Source organism: Mesoplodon bidens, assembly GCF_964165515.1.
Source record: "Mesoplodon bidens genome assembly, chromosome: 2".
Lineage (NCBI taxonomy): Eukaryota > Metazoa > Chordata > Mammalia > Artiodactyla > Ziphiidae > Mesoplodon > Mesoplodon bidens.
In genome coordinates this window covers 44982680-45002525 of record NC_138177.1, presented here as the reverse complement: position 1 = coordinate 45002525, position 19846 = coordinate 44982680, and the positions used below count along the sequence as shown (strand labels likewise).

The 19846-nt window shown below is 45.0% G+C and overlaps 1 protein-coding gene across 2 annotated transcripts in view; it reads right to left on the bottom strand.

Moving 5' to 3' along the window:
• Positions 1–14179, bottom strand: part of PTPN14 (protein tyrosine phosphatase non-receptor type 14) — a 184816-nt gene extending 170637 nt beyond the window's left edge. For both annotated transcript variants that reach the window (XM_081254683.1, XM_081254684.1), the window contains exon 1: positions 13613–14179. The gene's annotated coding sequence lies outside the window, so the exon portion shown is untranslated. The remainder of the gene's footprint in view (positions 1–13612) is intronic.
• Positions 14180–19846: the final 5667 nt, after the last annotated feature.

Below are 19846 nucleotides of genomic sequence, written 5' to 3'. Positions count from 1 at the left end.
AGAAATACAAAAAGCATGCGTATATGTGAGGGAGTATATAAAACTATAAAAATATGTCTACGTATGAGAAAAGACTAGAAAAACATGAAAAATTTTTGAAATAGATTTATAAACTTTTACCAATTTTTTTAATTGAGGAGAGAGAAAAATCTAATGCTTATATTTACAAAATCTGTACTTGCTATGAAATATTCAACACATCAAGGTCTCTCAGCTAAGAGCAAGGTGAAGTATGCTTAAAGTTTCTAAAATCAATTTCTGATAAATATCTTTCTAATTAAGGCAAGCTTGGATTAGTAAAGAGAGTGTATTAAGCATAATTTCATCATTTCTTGATAACTTGAGGTCATCGATTATTGTACTATATTCCCTAAATCAAAGATGATATTTCTGACAGTGCTGGGGAGAAGAGTGTGCGTCCTTCCTAGGCACTGAATGAACAAAAGAACTACTGCTGATTGGTTCTAGGTAATGTTTTCTCTTTTGCCTTTGAAAGGCAGTGATGCAGAGTGGTTACAAGTACACATTCTGGATTCATGCCCAGATTTGACACTGAGCTCCATCATTTATGTACTCGTATTTGCATGCCAAAGGTGTTACACAGTAAACTAGTACTTACTAATGTACCATCTTGTGCCTCAGCCTTTTTAAGCCCTAGGTTTCTCATCTATAAAATAAGCCAACAAGAGCACTTACTTCACAGAGTTGTTATAAGGATCAAAAAGATAATCCATTTAAAGTGCTTGACAAAGTACTTGCAAATGGTAAGTAGTAAATAAATGCCAGCTAATAGTAGTCTCTCTCTGCTGGTCATCTAAGGCGTCATCAAGCTTGCTTCTTACCACCACCAAAAATGACTTCTAATTTCCATCTCTCTCCACTGTTCCCTCAGTCCTCAGGCATCACTCGTGGGATAGGGCTCCTACGAGTAGTTGGATAACCATGTGTAACAGTCCTGTCCTAAAGAAATATAATGTGGACCACAAATGCAAGCCAGGTAATTTAAAAATCTCCAGTAGTCACATTTAAAGAGCAAAACAGAACACATGAAATTAATTTTAATAATAGGCTGTATTCAATTCAACATATCTGAAATATTTTGACATGTAATCAATTTTTAAAATTACGAGATGTTCGACATTCTTTTTTTGTACTAATTCTGCAACATGTGGTGTGTACTTGATACAGCACATCTCAACTCAAACTAGTCACATTTCAAATGCCAAATGGTCACAATGTGCCTGGTGGCTACCTGATGAGTTGCTTAGTCTTTTAAAGATTAGGACAGCAGAAAAACATCCCCACCTTCGAAAACATCAAAATGTGTTTATTAAACAAACTGATGAATGGATGAAAGGAAAGAAGGAAGGAAGGAAGGAAGGAAGGAAGGAAGGACGGAAGGAAGGAAAGAAAGAAAGAAAGAAAGAAAGAAAGAAAGAAAGAAAGAAAGAAAGAAAGAAAGAAAGAAAGAAAGAAAGAAAGAAAGAAGGGAGGGAGGGAGGGAGGGAGGGAGGGAGGAAGAACAGATGTCCCTAACCTACAGAGACTTCTGGGCCTAAGGTTGTGGTTAAGAAACTGAACTATGGGGCCAGGGAGAATGAGTTCAAATCCACTTCTTCCACTTCATAGTTGTGAGACATTAGCAAATAACCTCTTTAACTCTCATACTTCTCAAGGATAAACTATAGATAAAAATAACCTCTCTTTCATAAGATTGTTATGAGTTGAAAGGCTGTAGAGAAGAAGAGTTTTCTATACCGAAAGCTCTGCTTTGTAAAAGGTCAGAAATGAGAGTGGGAAAAATTGATGAAGGAAATGCTGAGCTAATAATTAGCTAGAGATAATAAAGAGGTCATGGAAGAGAAAAACTGGTCATGTGATAGTCATAGAATCTTTGTTAAATGCCCAGTTGCACAAAACAACTGCCACAGTGGCAGCTATTAATAAAATAATTGCACTGACATTTCTAAAGCCCTCAATGGTTTATACCTCCTTAGCCTGACTGCTTTCTTTTGGCAGTATGATAAGTAAGGGGGTGGGAGGAGGGTGGCGCTGATCACCAGAATTTGGAGAATCAAGATTTTTCTGGAGTGTATATATTAATCACAGCTTCTGGCCTCAATCACACGGATTACTGAAGATATATGGATCTTTCTTTGAAGGATGTAGTGCCTCAAATCCAACCTGAACATTACTCTTCCCTGTATTATAAACACATAAAATGAGACTAAATGTTTACTGTTCCTAAAACTTTCCCTGAAGGTTGGTTTTGTGAATAAATTCCTGATATTTTATTTTAAACTTGCTCTTGTTCTGTGCTTGTCCCCCACAAAGTTCAATTAATAAAAAGTATAAAGTTAGTCTGGTCTGCTAATGAAGACTTTAAATGCTTACTCGTATTAATAATCCAAGTCACTCTACTCTCTAATTTAGATGTTGAGTTTTTTAAAGACAACAAACAAGTCTCCTCTATTCCAGGGACCTTCTCAACTGAGATACTTTTTCTAGAAAGTATTTCATATAATATTCATGTGCCTTGAGATTACATGTGTTTCATAAAATCGATTTTTTTGAAAGGTCCTAACTAAAATAAATCCAGCTTCAACACATTTTTGTTTATTGCAAGACTTCTTGGAGTCTTTAACACGCTCATGTACACAGACTTCAAACCGCTATGCTCAGCCATTATTACCATTCTAGCAGTTTAAAAATGAGAAAAATTAATAATGAATTGAGAGAATCAAACAACAGGGAGATAGTCTATAATTATCCCATGGAAACAGACATCTTTACAGACCTTTGCACTGAGTTTCTGGCCCGATGGGCTGTGCACTGTGCATTTCTCCCTTTTATCATCCCTGATACATATACAGTAATTAACCTATCAGAATCCTCCAGATGAAGGCAATTTATTATAAAGGAAGGGAGTGAGGGAGGGAGAAAAAAGGGAGGAGAAAGGATTGCAGTAGGGAGAAAGAGAGGAGGAAGGAAATTTATCTGAATAATGTAGTAAAGTGTAAACACCGCTTCATATTCACAGGCCAAGCTTAAATGCCTAAACACGTGCATGAGGATGAAGCGACATGAAACACACACTTGTACCAAACCTAGCCCTTGGAAAATAAGCCTCATTTTGAAAACAACCAAACAGCTGCTCGGCAGAAACACAGCACAAATCATCCTTCCCAGCCTTTATTTTTAGATGCCTCTTAAGAAAAACAATAATTTTCTAAAGAATATAATTAAAACCGGTAGGTGTCACTTCATTATTTTGGAGTTTTAATTCATTTCACATCAGTCACACTTTTTTCCCCCTTATAAATCACATAATTATATAATATTCCATAACAAATTCCTTGCCTTTGAATAAAAGAATTTATATGATCTTTTTAAAACGTACAGATTTTAAAACAGAACAATCCACCCAAAATGACAGTATAACCGACAGGTTCAGACACAGGGGGTCTAAAAGTCAGCCCCATTTTTCAAATGATAATTTGGAGACTTGTGTATGTCTAAAAAAAATGTGTACCTTAGTTATGTAAAGCACAGTTTACAAAATGTCTAATGGAAAAGAATATGCTTAATAGATCACAGGATTTCATTGGCAGAAACGAATGCTAATTGCCTGCTGGAATCTTTAATGAAACCTAATTGCTGGCTTGAGCTGTCACCACTGACCCTGGTAACAGACCAGTACACCCTTCAAAAACCTAACACAGCATAATCCTCCTTCATTACAGTTATTATAGCTCTGCAGTGGGACACGTCTGCCACAAAAATAAACTTTGCTGCCTCTCCTCTACAAGGATGTGTCGCTTCTCCATCCCAGAGCAAGTAGCGTTGATGGCATAAGTCACCCTTACAACAAGTGGTACCACCTCAGAGCCCAGATCTACTTCAAAACCTAGACTCACACATCCCTTGGACACTGCTACAGAGACCATCAACATACTCCATGGTCACGGGGGGAAAGGACTAAAAAATAAGAACAAACCAAAACAATTACACCATCACCCATCACCATAAGGTAAATGGGAAAAGCAAAAGAAATCATTTCTAAAACTAATCATGGGTTTGAATTAGGACATCTATGTGTAAATCAATTCAATCTACAGTCTACATTTCCGATATTGAGACCACAAGATATTCCCCCTTCAATTTGAAGTTTTTTCAGACACGCTCTTTTTAAAAAAATTACTTCAATTAAAAACATTAATCTTACATCTATGACTCAACAGTTTCAAGCATTTATTGAACTTCTACTCTGCAGCAGGTGCCAAGAACCCAAAAATAAATAAATCACAGAACATGTCCCCAAAGAGCTCACAGCTTTGGGGAGATAGATGAACAAACAGCTATAATCCAATGTGATGCTTATCAGTAAAGAATGGGGAGAGGACCAAGGGAAGACAGATCAGGGGACAATGAACTCTCCCAGATGATAAAAAGGGAATGTCAGACAAAACATCTAAGAAGATGTAAAACTCGTACTAGACATTAAGGAACAGAGGAATTTGTGATGTGACCAGATGGGAAAAGGAATTCAAGGGAAGAGTAACAGTAACAGCATGAGTCAAATCCACAGTGTTTCAACCATGAGAAATGTTGCCAGCCCAGGCTAGAAAGTTAGGTTAGGTGGGAAAAAGAGCTATGCATGCAGAGCCCTGAATGCTCCGCTAAGAAGTCTGCATTTGACTGTGGGCAGTTTCATGTAGTATTAAAATTAAGTATTTTAGACATACAGGAGAATATAGTAAACATACATGTTCCCACCACCCAGCTTAGGAAATAAAACAATACCACATCTCTCCTCACCTCTGCCGCCACCCATCCCTTGTATTTGGTGTTTATTATCTTTCTGGCATTTCTTTACCAAGTTGACCCTTGAACAACATGGTGTGAACTACATGGGTCCACTTATACTTGGATTTTTTTTTTTATAGTAAGTAACTACAGAACTACTTGACCCGTGGTTTGTTGAATCTGTGGATGTGGAACCACGGATATTGGGGTGGAGGGAGCACAGCTATAAGTTACATAAGAATTTTCAACTGTGTGGAGGGTTGGCGCCCCTAACCCACATGTTGTTCAAGGGTCAACTGTACTTTTACAACAGACATATGTGTCTCTAAACAATATCAAGTGGCAAGAAAGATTTCAAGCAAGAGACTGAAAATATCAGACGTGTTTAAAACAAGACTCTGCAGTGTACGGGGTGGACTGGTCTCTGCACTGGCAGCGGCAGGACAGGTGACAAAGAGATGTCGAGATAACTGTCTTTGCTGAAGGACTGTCACGATGGAGAGAGGAAGGGCAAACTCAGCCTCGGAGTGCATTCCTGGGGCAAGCAGGAGGCAGACCCGAATGAACGGTTACAGGTGACCAGCCGCAGAAGAGAAGCAACAGGCTGGGACAGTCTGTGCTGGGGATGAGGAGGGACATGGAGAGGAGTGAGGTAGGTGGCAGCTACTGGGCAGCTGACAGGCTAATAACAGGGATGAGGCAGGTTAACCAGGACACAAGGCACAAAGAGGTAAATGCCAAGACAAAGCGGCAGATGGGCCTGGCCAGGGGGTGAGATCAGGAAGGCCGCCCAGAGGAGCAGTACTTAAGGTGGACCTTGAGGACGCTTTTTTTTTTTTTTGCGGTACACGGGCCTCTCACTGCTGTGGCCTCTCCCGTTGCGGAGCACAGGCTCCGGACGCGCAGGCTCAGCGGCCATGGCTCACGGGCCCAGCTGCTCCACGGCATGTGGGATCTTCCCGGACCAGGGCACGAACCCGCGTCCCCTGCATCGGCAGGAGGACTCTCAACCACTGCGCCACCAGGGAAGCCCTTGAGGATGCTTTTGACAGGTTAGGATGGCTGAGCATCACGATCCCTGCCCATAGGTGACACGTTATTGGGCCTGTTCAAGAAACAGCTGCAGCTTGGCAGAACCCTGGGGAATAGTGGGACATAAATCTGCAGAAATCAGAGGACCATTTGGGGATTACTTGTGGAGAACCTTAAAGATCAATCTGAAGTATATATAGTGTATACATGTAATTCATAACAAACTCACTTTCATGACCATGAAATCTGCCTTAGTCCCTTTTCCTTGAGAACTGAAATAATGACCAGAGCCAATCTCGTGATTTGGTGATAACGTCAGTGACATCAGTGCTGCTTATTACATGGTTCCGTATGCAGAACAGGCCATCTTGGTTAAGGATAGGTTGGTATCCACTGTGACACGGTGTCATGAAAGGTCTCTTTCCTTTTCATTTTAAAAACTAGTAACCCAGAGGTTGAATAATGAGTGATTTGCCTTTTCCTCTTTAACATAAGGTACAAAAGAAAATAATGCATAGAAAGGAAATTAAGCATATTCTAGTCAATAGTACATCTAAACTTGTGAAAACAATTTTGTTTTATGCCTTAACCCCCAAGTATTCCAACTTATTAATCTTTTTGTGATATTTACACCCCCTTGATCTGCAAGGTTTCCTAGGTTTGAAAAATGAGGAAGAAGATTACCATGTTTTTGAAAGTATACGAGTAAAACAAAACAACAATAAGAACCAGAGTATCAGTGACTTGATAAAATAGCTCAGGGAGGGGCTTCCCTGGTCGCTCAGTGGTTGAGAGTCCGCCTGCCGATGCAGGGGACACGGGTTCGTGCCCCGGTCCGGGAAGATCCCACATGCCGCAGAGCGGCTGGGCCCGTGAGCCATGGCCGCTGGGCCTGTGCGTCCGGAGCCTGTGCTCCGCAACGGGAGAGGCCCCAGCAGTGAGAGGCCCGCGTACCGCAAAAAAAAAAAAAAAAAGCTCAGGGATGTGATTCATCTCCTCAGATGAACAAATAAGATGTGTATCATAAATAGCACTGATATCTGTTTAACTTAAAATCACTTACAGTCATTAACATGATACAATCTTCCCAGAGCACCACACCTCCTGTTAAAGAATAAATTCCACACCAAACTCTAAACCTTCAGGTCAGTATTTCAGAAATGCATTCATTCATTGATTCTTTAAACACTTAAAAAAAAAAGCCAACTCCCTTTCATTCTCTGCAAAACAGCAATAATAATAGTACCTACTTCACAGGGCTGTTGAAAGACATAATAAAATCATCGAAAGTGCTGAGAACACTGGGATAGAGTCAGCACCAGTAAAGGTAAGCCGTGGCTCTTTCTAGCCAACCTCCATACAGGGTAGAGATTCTGAACCAAGTAAAACGTGAATCCTGCCAGGAGAAGCTTATAACTCAGTAGGGGAAACAGGGAGGTAAACATATATAATATGGTGAGACAGAACTTACCGATAGAGCTAAGTGCAAAGCGCTCTGGAGCTATAAAGAAAGGAATGCCTAACTGGTCATGGGAAGGCGTGTTAAGGAAGGAGAAGCTTTAGCTGAAGGCACAGGGACTAAGCAGGTGGCAAAGGGGAAGAGGTCGCTCAGGGTCGGAATGTAAGGAACAAAGGAGAGGGGATTACACATCACCAAATCTTAGGGCCTTAGAACAGAGACAGAGAGAGAGAGAGAGAGAGAGAGAGAGAGAGAGGGAGAGGGAGAGGGAGAGAGAGAGAGAGATAGGGAGGGAGGGAGGGAGGGAGGGGAAGAACAGCAGATGGGAATGGGAAGGTACTCAGAATAAAGAAGCTTTATCATACAGGTAATAAGAAGCAAAATAGGAATTTAAATACCATAAAAGATTTGTGTTTTCAAAAACTCTTTGAAAGAGTAGATGAAGAATATATGAAAGACAGCCTTTGAAACTCTTGAACAATCCGAAGAGGCAGTGGGGATGGAGGGAAAGGAACAAATTAAGGATATTTTAGAGACACAGACTCAAAGGATCTAGGGACTGACTGGGTCTGTTATTGGGGTTTGAGGGTCAGGGTTGGGGGGTGCTAACAAAGAGTGACATGTTGAAGAGAACTCCAACTGCCTGGCTTCAGCAGCCAACTCAGTGGATGTCACTAAGACAGGACATACAGAAGCAGCAGATTTCGTGGCAAAAAACCAATGAGTTCAATCTGAGACAGGTAGAATTGGGTATGTATATCGGATAAGCAGATGGAGAGAAGTACCAGATAAACCAAACTGTCTGGAACCAAGCGGAGGGGTCTGGATGGGAGAAGATAGCCAAGCAAATCCATTAAAATGTAAGCATCTAATTCATGCTCGCCATGGGTCTGGCTAGGGATAAGTGGCCACTAAGTGACTGCCAGCCTCTCCAGAGCTCTAAAACAACCAGAAACAGAATCATTCAAACCAATACAGTGAAAAACTTAAGTGACGACCGCCCCAAGGCTGACTGGGATGGATGGACCAAAATGAGATTCCTTGGCTCAGCGATTCTCAAAATGCAGACGATCAGAGGACCAGCAGTATTAACACCACCTGGGAGTTCCTTAGGAATGCAAATTCTCAGGCCCCACCCCAGGCCTTACAGAATCAGAAGCTGGGGTGGTGTGGGGAAGAGCAGCAATCTGTGGTGAAGGAGCCCTCCAGGTGATTCTAGACTCACTAGACGTTGAGATCTACAGCCTTAGCTAATGTCCCAATTACTTGAGGGGAATGGAGTGTGAAAGAAAGAACTCCCAGGAGACAGGTTTCCAAAGATTTGAGGAAACTATATGTTAGGAAAGGATACACTCTGCACGAAGACAAGCACCAGGAACTTTTGCTAATTTTCTTTTTTTTTGTTTTTTTGTTTTTTTTGCATTGCACGGGCCTCTCACTGTTGCAGAGCACAGGCTCCGGACATGCAGGCTCAGGGGTCATGGCTCACGGACCCAGCCGCTCCGCGGCATGTGGGATCCTCCCGGACCGGGGCACGAACCCACGTCCCCTGCATCGGCAGGCGGACTCTCAACCACTGCGCCACCAGGGAAGCCCGCTACTTTTCAACAGCGAAGCAAAGGAGAACAAGCCAGTGGTCCTCACCGTAAAGCTTTCTAATTTAGGAATATCATTCAGTACTAAAATCTCAAACGTTACAAACATGAAAAGGATGCTCTGCTTCTCAGAGGATGCCACACCACCAGCGAACCCTTTCTCATTTTCTCACCAGACACCTCCCTGTTGAGCAACATCAAGCATTTATGGGATGGTCGCCTAGGGTTACAGGATCTCTGGATATGCAACAGGCCTCTGGGTCAAGCTCATTGACCAGATCCAGGATGAAACCCTTGAGCTGGGCCTAATGGAGTCCCCTAAGGAACTAAGTTAAATCACCCACATATCAAATCTTACACACAAGATTGATCTAAGCGTGGCCACAGTATGTTTTTTCCAGTAGCAAGGACCATAAAGCAAGTCCAACAAAAGCTTGACTGGAGAGTAAAACAAAACCAAGCCGAGGCATATGGAACCAACAGGGAAAAGGGAAAGGAAATTAAAACAATGTTAATACGCCATTTATAATCCAACTTAGACACATAACCACCCTTATCCCACAAAAAGGTACTTAGTCACTATTACCTTTTACCCTCAGCTACTCTAAATCCTCATCCACAGCATTGCATCATATCCTTTCATTCAAAATTATAAATAATTCAGAGATTATTTATTTTCATAATCGGTGTGCATGCAATACATGGCAAAGGCAATGGCTGGTCCTAGCAATGTGATTTCCTCTCCCCTTCCACTGCAAAAATCCCAGCCTGATCTGCATTTTCTTAAACTTTCTCCCTCGACCACTCAAAGGGGTCCTCTCTGACCTGGGACCAGTCTGCAATCCCGTATGCAGGATCTAGCCAATTCTTGACTGTAACAATCCATTCTGCTTCTAGAACAGCTACTACACACCTGCCTTACTGATGTTTTAGGAGTTGTTCCTTTCTTCTAACATTCCCTCCTGCTGGGAGGTTGATACGAAGATCAGTGAGTTAATGTTTGTCAAAATACTTTAGGCTTCTCGGATGAAAGGCAACGTTAAAGTTCAAGCGACCTGCAGCTGGCAGGACACGAGAGGCATTGCAGTTGCCTCTTTATACTTGGGCTTCATAGAAGGAAAGCAAGGCTGCAAAGACACTCATTTGTGTCGATCGGCTAGCTTTTGCACTCTTGCTATAAAGGCAGGCGGATTTATTCTAACATCATTTAATTAACTGGATTTCAACATTAGAAACACAAGGATCCTTGTATTAGCACTGGACCCTCGTTACAGTAAGTAGTATACAGGGAAAAGAATCCTTTTCTCTGCCCTTGTCTACGTGGCTTTCCCTCCCAACTATCCTACTGCCTGGTCCTGCAACGCTCAAGCTCCTCATATATGAGAGGCCAGCAGCTGCCAGCCAACACGTGTGCTTTGAGCCAATAGACCAAAAAAAAAAAAAAAAAAGGGTCAAAGACAAAGCTTTATGTGTATGTTGGCACACATGTGAATTCAGGCTGCTGGGGAAAAAATGACACACACAAAGAGCACATTCATGGCCACATATAACTCCTGGAACATATAAATAGCCATCCTTGACCCAACACCTACTCTGTGAGGGAGGCACTGTTAGCAGAGGGACATAGAGCATTACACAGAATTCCCCACAAATATCCTGGCAAGTTAAATACTACTGGCCCCATCTAAGAGATGAAGAAATGGAGACTTGGAAGGGCTGCGAAGTTCGGCCAACACCACACAGCTAAACGATGGCAGAGCTGGAATACAAACCTAGCTATATCTTGTACTCCCAACCCTGGATCCCTGGCACCAGCATATCGATAGCCTGGAAAAGCTGCAAAATATGCTACACACACCCCTTGGACCATTTAATAAGCCCTCCCCAGGGCTCAGACAGGGGAAGAGAGAATTAAATCAATAAGAGGAGACCACAGAGTCTTATTTTAGACATTAACTTTAACCTCTTCTCTACCAAAACTGGTTTGTTTTCCCTCGTTCTTTTTCAGTCAGCACAAGCAGCAATAACTGAATTGACTAAAGAGTTCATCTCATCTCTTTCTCCTGCCTTATCTCTAACAAAGTGCACAGTACTGTTCTGAGGCTTAGAATGAGTTCCAAAAAATGCACAGCATTTGGTGACTAAGTCAAGAAGTTTGAATGCAGGGTCACAGCTGACAAAGGATAAGAATATGGAACCCAGGTGGGGGACAATGTGCAATCAAAGGGTTTATGTTTGCTTCCCTGGAGCCAAAAATGGAAACCCTTAATAAGGAGGGAAGGCACTGGGAAACAAAAAAAAAATTTTCATAGTTCTCGACTTCTGGCTCTTCCATTCAGGACAAGTAAGAATTCTCCCCGAAATTCTGATTTTCCTCTGAATTCTTTAGGTTCCTCCACGTGAAAATAGTCAAACTGCCCTTTCCATTACAGCTGTCCGTTCCACATGGTCCACACAAACCTAAATAACTGAAGCATTAAAATTAACTATGTGTTTAAGGCAATGATGGAGGCTGGGCAGCTACCTGGGATTAGCAAGAAAAGGCTTCCCTTGAGCTATTTCTCTCAAGCAGGTTCTATACCTTCAGGAAAACCCTCGTCAAGGGGCTGTTCTTGAGATAAGGTATGGTGTTTGCGAGGAGCTTAGGTAAACACCCGACACTGTAGGAAGTCAATGTGCTCTTCTCACTCTGATTGACTGGCCTGAGGTCACCAAAAGCTGGACTTCTGCCACCTCAGCCAGGACGCAGCCACTATGAATAATACTACAACGCCACTTCAGCCCCGAGAAGTGGCACCCTTGAGAGGCAAACCACGTACAGGAGGCTCCCGTACTATAAAAAATTTTCTAGGCAGGATCTGCTGATTCCTGGACGATTAGGCTACAACAATCTCCTAGAAGACATTCAGTTTTTCATAAAGTTTCAGAGGAAGGGAAAGTCATCCTTCCAACTGTACTGGGGCAGTAATGACTTGGAAAAGTGGAGAATACTACAACAAACACAGTGACACATACGTGAACTCACTCTGCACAGCAATGGCCACCCATTTGGACTAGGCAAAAGAGCACTGTGCTGTTCAGCTCCCATTCATTAGCCTATCATTCTAAGGCACAAGCTTTTAAGGCCATCACCAAAAGACAAGGCAACTTTAATACGGGGCTCTGTAAGCTACAGTATTATCACCTATTGCTGTCAGGTGGCTCTTTAAAAGGGAATCAATAACATTCTAATGAAACCAGGCCTGGCCAATTAGTGCTGATGAAAATTTAGATGGTCCCACAACCACTGCTTGTTGTAGAAACAGCATCAGGCATGAAGGCGTGTCCAAAAAGAGAGATGTGTGCTCCTCTGGAAGCTACTTGGTTCCTGTACATGCTTCCACTTTAATTTCTGATATTAAAAAAAAATGCTACCCTGGCTACACTGAACCAACCTGGCCATAAATCCCCCTCCAGCCCCCAGCTAGCTACTAGGTATGACCTTTTTGTACTCGTCTTTTGGAGACTCTTACCTTGCACAAGCTCTTTCCTCTACGCGAAATGCACTTTCCTAATCGGCCCTCCAGGTGAGCAACACCTCAATCCTCTCAGCTCAGCGCACACCTCGCCCCCTCACCTCCGGACCAAGGCTTCCCAGGCCCTCTCAATACACTCTACTTCTAGATCAGCCTGAGGGTTTCCTCCGGGACGCTGCAGTTAGATCTTGTTTTAGCATCTTTGTATCCCTTGTTCCTAGCCCAGAGGGGAAACTGCAATACTAGATTCCTTGAATGAATGGGTGAACTAACCCGTTCGAAGAAATTCACACATTGGTGGAAATCCTGTAACCCACCCGCAGCCAGCAGTCTAGAATTCCTCACCTTCACAAAGAGCCTGCAACAGCCAGTTCCTGGACAGACTAAAGACGAAACCCCACAATCTCCTTAAGTTGTAGCTGGGGGTGACGGCAACTAGAGGAAGAGGAGAGCAAAGGGGGACACGGGCGGCGTTCCCTCACTGCTCCCTTCAAAAGGTGGAAAATCCCTTACAAGCATTCAAACCCCAGATGTAGCGGTCATGCCAGGAGAGAGGGGAGACGGTGCATTAACAACAGCCTCAGAACCTGTTAATACTCAGAACTTCGAGAGTTTGCGGTGGAGACCTGTTCTGAAATTATGCGGCCACAGGTTTTCCCGATGGGCCGGCCCGACCACCCAAGTAGGGGCCAAGAAGCCCTGGGATTTGGTGGCTAGGCTGGGGCCTAGTGGGAGGGCATGCAAACTCCTCTCCCTCTCAAGGTCCTGTCTCCTTAGAGGGCAGAGGAGGGTCGCGGAGAGAGTCCCTCTCCAGCCCGAGAGGCAGCAACGTCTTTGGCTTCCATCCTCCGGCCCGCACCATCTGGGTATCTCCAGCTGCCCTCACTAGGCCCTCTCTGGTTCCCAAAAAGGAGAAGGGAATGGGGAAGAGGGGGCGAGAGTGTGGATTTCACCACCAACTCTCCAGACAGCGCTCACCTTCCACCTAACTCCCCAGACAAGCTGTGCGCCGCAGCGGGCGGCTCCCACCGCCACTTAAAACTCCTGCGGCCCGGCCACCTCGCGCCCCCGCTGCCCTGCCAGGCGTCCCGGGCCGCCGATCCCAAGTGGCGTTGCCAGCGTTTGCCCAAGTCACAGCAAGGCGCCCGAAGCGCCCAAGAGGCCCCCAACCCCGGGCCCGACTCCCCGCCCCAGACGCCGCTTACCTGCTTACATGGCCCTATCGGTGCCCCGGAGTCCCGCGCGGAAAGGCTGTCCTCCGCGGCGGCGGCAGCGGCGAAGCCCCAATTCCCCCAAAGAATTGATTCCAGTGGCTGGCGGTGGAGGGGAGGAGGGAAGGAGCCGAAGGAGGCGAAAGAGGAGGGAGGTTTCCGCCGCGATCCCGGCGCGAGAGTTGGCGCGGGGGCGCTCGGAGAAGGGGAAAAGGAGAACCACCCAGGCTCGGGTCTGTCCCGCCAGAGGGAGGCTGGGACCGGGAGGATGGGCGAGGTGGGAGGGGAAGGACCGACAGGGGCCACTGAGTGGCGGCCGCTCCCCGAAGACCAGCGCCGGGAGGGCAGGCGACGGAGCGAGGAGGAGCGCAGCAACCTGCCCCCGGACTGCGCCCGCCGCGCCCGGCCGGGGGAGAAAAAGTTGGGACGAACTTTCAGGGGCCGGGAGAGCCAGAGCGGCAGGAAATGCGAGCGGCCGAGAGAGGAGGGAGGAAGGGGCCGTGCGTGTGGGAGGGGACGGAGCAGGCGCCAGCGGCCGCGGCTCCCCCACCCCCGGGACGGGCTCGGCGGCGCGGGGGGGAACGCTGCGCGCGCGCCGGGGGCGGGGAGGAATGCGGCTGGGCGGGCGCGCGCGGGGGCGCGGGGGGCGGCGCGCAAAGGGGAGCCCCAGCTCCCGAGCCCCAGGCGCGCGTCCTTGGGGACGTCACAGCGCTGGAATCCGAGGAATGCCGGGCTGCAGGAGCTCCTTCTGCAGGCCCGGGGGAAGTCGCGCACTTTTAATGTGGTGGCTTTGGAGAAGGTTTTCAAAGGTGAGGGCAGAGCGGGGAGGACGGCGTGAAACTCCCAGGAGTAAGAGACGTGGGAGTGGGGAAGGCAAAGCTACCACAGCGACCCCGCCTAGTGCCGCTCCCGGCGGGAGCGAAAGCGGGGAGCAGGAAAAATCCCACCTAGATCTCCGCAACCTGCAGAGGCGGGGCAGCGGCGGGAACTTGCCCACCCCGACCAGGAGCAAGGACAGTCCATCTTATTTGGGGGAACCCTCCAAGCAGGATGTCCCCATGCGGCCACCGCACAGGGAAAACAGACCAGGAGGAAAAAAGGTGGCTTCCCCAAGTAGGCAATCTTAAAGTTCTCTGTCCAGGACACCTGGAACCTCTGGGTACCGGACCTGGCGTCTTAACAGACCCCAACCCCACCGCCGCCTCCCTGAATCGCAAAAGCAGTTGGTGCACGCAGGGAGTTAGACTATGTCGTTTTCCCGGTTCTTTCCGTGCCACAGAATCGCCCCACCCAGCCTGGGTAGGCACTGGGAGGGAACTTCCTTAGCATTTTCGGAGGTGGAGTTAAAGAGACGCAGCTGGTAAGATGGAACAGGCACCGAGCCAGGCCAGGGAACCCGGGTTTTCGGACCTGCCCTGTAGTGAGTGTCCCAGTTCCTGAAAACCTTGACCTCTGTAGCTGTAAGATTAAAGGATTTGCCTATTTTTCTGTGGTCCTTTGCATTGCCAAAATGATGTCTTAGGAGTCTGTTGTCTTACTCAAACCCAGTCCTTTCAACCTTTCTTAGGTTGAATAGGGTCCTTGAAGTCATTGCCACTGAGGATGTTGTCTCAAATTCCTTCAGTGTCCCACAGCTCAGAAAAATTCCTGGACTCTTGGGGCAGAGCCTCTGGCAGGCATCATGTACAAATTTGTGGTCACAAAACTCACTTCTCTGAGCATTTGCTAATCTTCAAAATTACAAAGAAGGGGAGAACTTAAAGGGATGGAAGGAAAAGGTTGAAGGGAATTAAGATCAGTTTCTCCAACTTTCAAGAAATAGCTGGATAGCTTCAATATGGGCTTGCTGGATTTCCAAAGAAAATTAAGGAGTGCCTTACTGTTCACCAGGAAGCGTGGAAAGCACTTTATGTGCTCTTGTATATTATCCCCATTTCTGAGATGAGGAAAGTGAAGTGTGAAGAAATTACCTGTCTCACCAAGGGTCACAGAGCAAGTAAACTATGATAATGGACCCTAGTCTGTCTGGCCCCAAAATGCAAACTTATAAACCCTTCAAAATTTAACCAAAATAGGGTTAAGATTAAAGATAAGGAAAGACCTACAGGCTCTCAAGGTAGGAGAGATGAGAGGCCTCTTGAGGTCTTCCAGGAAAGGAAGTGGCATTTGTATATTTTTGCTTTAAAGTCACTGTGACACCAAACTCTTGAGCACAGCAAGCTGAGACAGTCGTGGTATAGATGAAAAAGAACTTGTCTGCAGACGCAGTTTTGGTTCTGCCGCTGACTAGCCGTGTGACCCTGAGCAAGCCACTTCACCTCTAGGCCTGAGTTTAATTTTTAAGTGGAGTGTGACATGGAGGTCAGAGCCTGGTTGAAGGAGGTCATCTCTGAGGTCTTTCCCAGTCTGAACTGGGATGAATGTATACTCCTCCAGGCAGATGGCATACCTATGGAAGAAGCTAAGTGATAAAGCCAGGATGTCTTGGGGAAAGGACTGCCTTCACACTGCCTTCAGAATCAAAATGAATTTTGAGAATGTTGCTGAGTGTTCAATGGCAACAAAAAACAAAAAAATAGAAAACCATCAGATAAGATTAAGTACTACTCCTGTGGCTTCATTTTTATTTTAAATAATTTTACTTCTAAAAAAAATTAACCCATTATTAATTTAAAAGCCCATAAAGTGCATCTGACCAGCCACATTTCTCTTTCTTTGGAATAGATCACAGAAAGGCAATACAAGTAAGACTGTTTTTTAAATATGAAGTCCCACTTCAAATTTTAAAAGGCTTTCATTCTCTAGATAAATATATAAAAGCTAGTCACAAGCTTCTTTCATAAAAGAAAAAAGCAACCCATTTCCTGTCTGTCTGCATTACACTTGAGTCTTCTCAATATGCATCAGAATAAACAGGAGATTGATTGATGGGATAGGCCCCAAACACATCACTACACATTTATTTAAAGCTCTGTAATTTTAGGAACTTGTCAGTATTAAATACCCCCCCAAATCTTTCAACTGTTTCTAAGCCCAATTTAAACTACAAATACAGGCCAAATCTCATGGGCTGCCATGATTCCTCCCACCTCCAAAGTGTTCCTCACATTAATTTATTAATTTTATACCTTCAAAACCATTGAAAAGCAAAACAAAATAAGTTCCCCAATCAAAGAAAACCGGAAAGTCAGCAGGCTCTCTTATGAAAACTCTGACAATCTCTAGGGGCCTTCTACAAAACGTAAAGACATATATAAGTAGAGAGAGAGAGAGAGAGATTGTTGGTTTTTTGGTCTCGCCGTGTGGCATGCGGGATCTCAACCAGGGATCCAACCCGTGCACCCTGCATTGGGAGCATGGAGTCTTAACCACTGGACCACTGGGGAAGTCTGAGATTGTTTGTTTTTATCCTAAGTCTAATTTCAGTTCCTAAAAGGGTATTTGGCAGTGTACAGTAATGGAAGGAAAGAGAAATCGGAAGCTTTTTCAAAATACACATCCTCTCTGTAACCCCTGCTCCCCATGTCTCATTTATCTTATCCCCTTGGTCTAGGGTAAGAGACTTCAGTTGGTATATATATATGTTTCTATATATAATATTTTTAGGCAGTATTTTATTGAGATATAATTCACACTCAATAAAAATGTACCTGCAACTTTACTTTTTCATATGGATACATCCATATGACCACCACCCAAATCAGGATATAGAAAATGTCCATCACCAGGACTTCCTTGGTGGTCCAGTGGTTGAGAATCCACCTTCCAATGCGGGGGACGAGGGTTGGATCCCTGGTCAGGGAACTAGGATCCCGCATGCCTCGGGACAGCTGGGCCATGGGCCACAACTACCGAGCCCACGTGCTCTAGAGCCCACGCGAGCCCACACGCCACAGCTAGAGAGCCTGCGCACCACAACTGCTGAGCCCGCACTCTGGAGCCCTCATGCCATGGATGGAGAGAAGCCTGTTCGCCGCAACAAGGGATCCTGAATGCCGCAACAAAGATCCTGCGTGCTGCAACTAAGACCCAACACAGCCAAATAATTAGTTAATTAATTAATTTTAAAAAAGAAAATCTCCATCACCACAAAAATTTCCCTTATGTGACTGTTCAGTCAGTAACACCTCTCTAGGCTAACTTCTACTACCATAGCATAGTTTTGCTGGTTCTCAAACTTCATATAAATAGAATTATATAATGTGTGTGTATGTATATGTGTCCACGTCACAATTTGCTTATCCATTCCTCTGTTGATATATTGGGCAAGTATATTTTGAAACTATTTCCCAAGTAATTCTGTTATGCCTGACCCCTCCAATTCAGAACCATTGACTTACAACAAAAGTAATCATAAAATAAGCCTAGATTCTTAACACCTACAAAAAATATTAAGTAGCAGAGAAAGAAAAACAAGAACACTTTAGAACAACCAACTTTAAGAGTGTTTTAATGGTAGTACACATTCAGAGCTTCTTGTCCATAAAGTTTACTGGAAATAGACTAGAATATGGACTTTGTGTTATCTAGTGGCTTTTTTTTTTTTTTTTTTTTTTTTTTTTTTATTTATTTATTTTTTTTGCTGTACGTGGGCCTCTCACTGTTGTGGCCTCTCCCGTTGCGGAGCACAGGCTCCGGACGCGCAGGCTCAACGGCCATGGCTCACGGGCCCAACCGCTCCGCGGCATGTGGGATCTTCCCAGACCGGGGCACGAACCCGTGTCCCCTGCATCGGCAGGCGGACTCTCAACCACTGCGCCACCAGGGAAGCCCTCTAGTGGCTTTTTTAAGAGCTATGTGATTATGCAGAGCTGTTGCGTACATCCACACACACAGCGCACAATACTATGTAAGTTCAAATAGTCTTTAGTGTGAATGGCATCCCCTGGAGTTGTGCACCATGGTGGCTGTGATATTAGGAGTTCTCGTTTTAGAGATAACTTTATGGAGTCTGCTTTGGAAGAATCATTTCTGACACAGAAGACTGAGTCCTTCCCTCCTGGTTGCATCTTTGAGGACTTTCAGTTTGGGGAAGAAAAGTGACTTTTTTTTTTTTTTTTTTGGCCTCATCATGCGGCTTGTGGGATCTTAGTTCCCAGACCAGGGATTGAACCCATGCCCTCGGCAGCAAAAGTGCAGTGTTCTAACCATTGGAACACCAGGGAATTCCCAAAAAGTGACTTTCTAAAGCTCAGATTTCCCCACGTTGACTAAAGGCAGGACGTCACACTCTTCTCAAATATTGGTAACATAACGAGACTTTTGTGGAGACATGGATAAGATGAAAGTGCAAAATATCTGTTTGGGTTTGTTCTCCAGCCTCTTTTGGAGGCCCGCCATACCTGCACCCTTTTATGTCCCATACTGTCTCCATTTCCTCATCTTTCCTCATGTCTCAACCCTGCCATTCCTTATATACTGTCATCTCTGGCCATCAAGCCTTCTGGTCACCACATTACCTCTCCACTTCATTTCTCCTTCCTTTATCCATCTCTCAGGAAAAGGCTCCCTGCCTTCCAAAGGGACCATCCTCTGACCTGAGTCAAAGAAATGAGGGACCCCAGATCCACGGCTGTCAACCTAGGCCACAAATGAATTATTGCCTTGTTACTTCCTTCTGGAAAGAATTCCAAAGATGTTTAGGTTTTGTTTTTTCGAGCTGGGAGGAGAAAGATAAATCTGTCCCCTGGGACACTGTGCCAGCTCCCCTGGCAACTGTGGTTGACCACGTGGGCGATGGTATCAGTTAGAGTCATGTACACCAAGCAGATTCACTCTAGGCAGGTCACTAGTTTTTCCAAGGAAAATGTACAAGATGCAGCCAATTGTTTATTAAAAATTCCACACGACAGCAATATATGTTAATCAAGTATACTCTAGAAAGGATAATTCACACACATTATCACTACTTTCAGCAAGATTTAAAAGAAAGAAAACCTAGGCACTATTAAGTATCTTGCCCATTTCAATGTATTCATTATTCTCTACTAATTTCACCTTGCATCACAAACACACTTTGCATCACATCTTAAAGGTACAAGCTTCCTGGTCATACTCACCGGTCTCCGCTTGCTGACTTTCCCTGCTGCCCTCGGCCCCAACCTTGTCTTCCAGCTTTCCCAGCCCTGATGGGAACACACAGCTTACTTCCCACACTGTCATGTGCACACACACGTCCAGTCATCACCATATCCTCTGTGGGGCATGCTGCCAATGGAGTGTACCCAC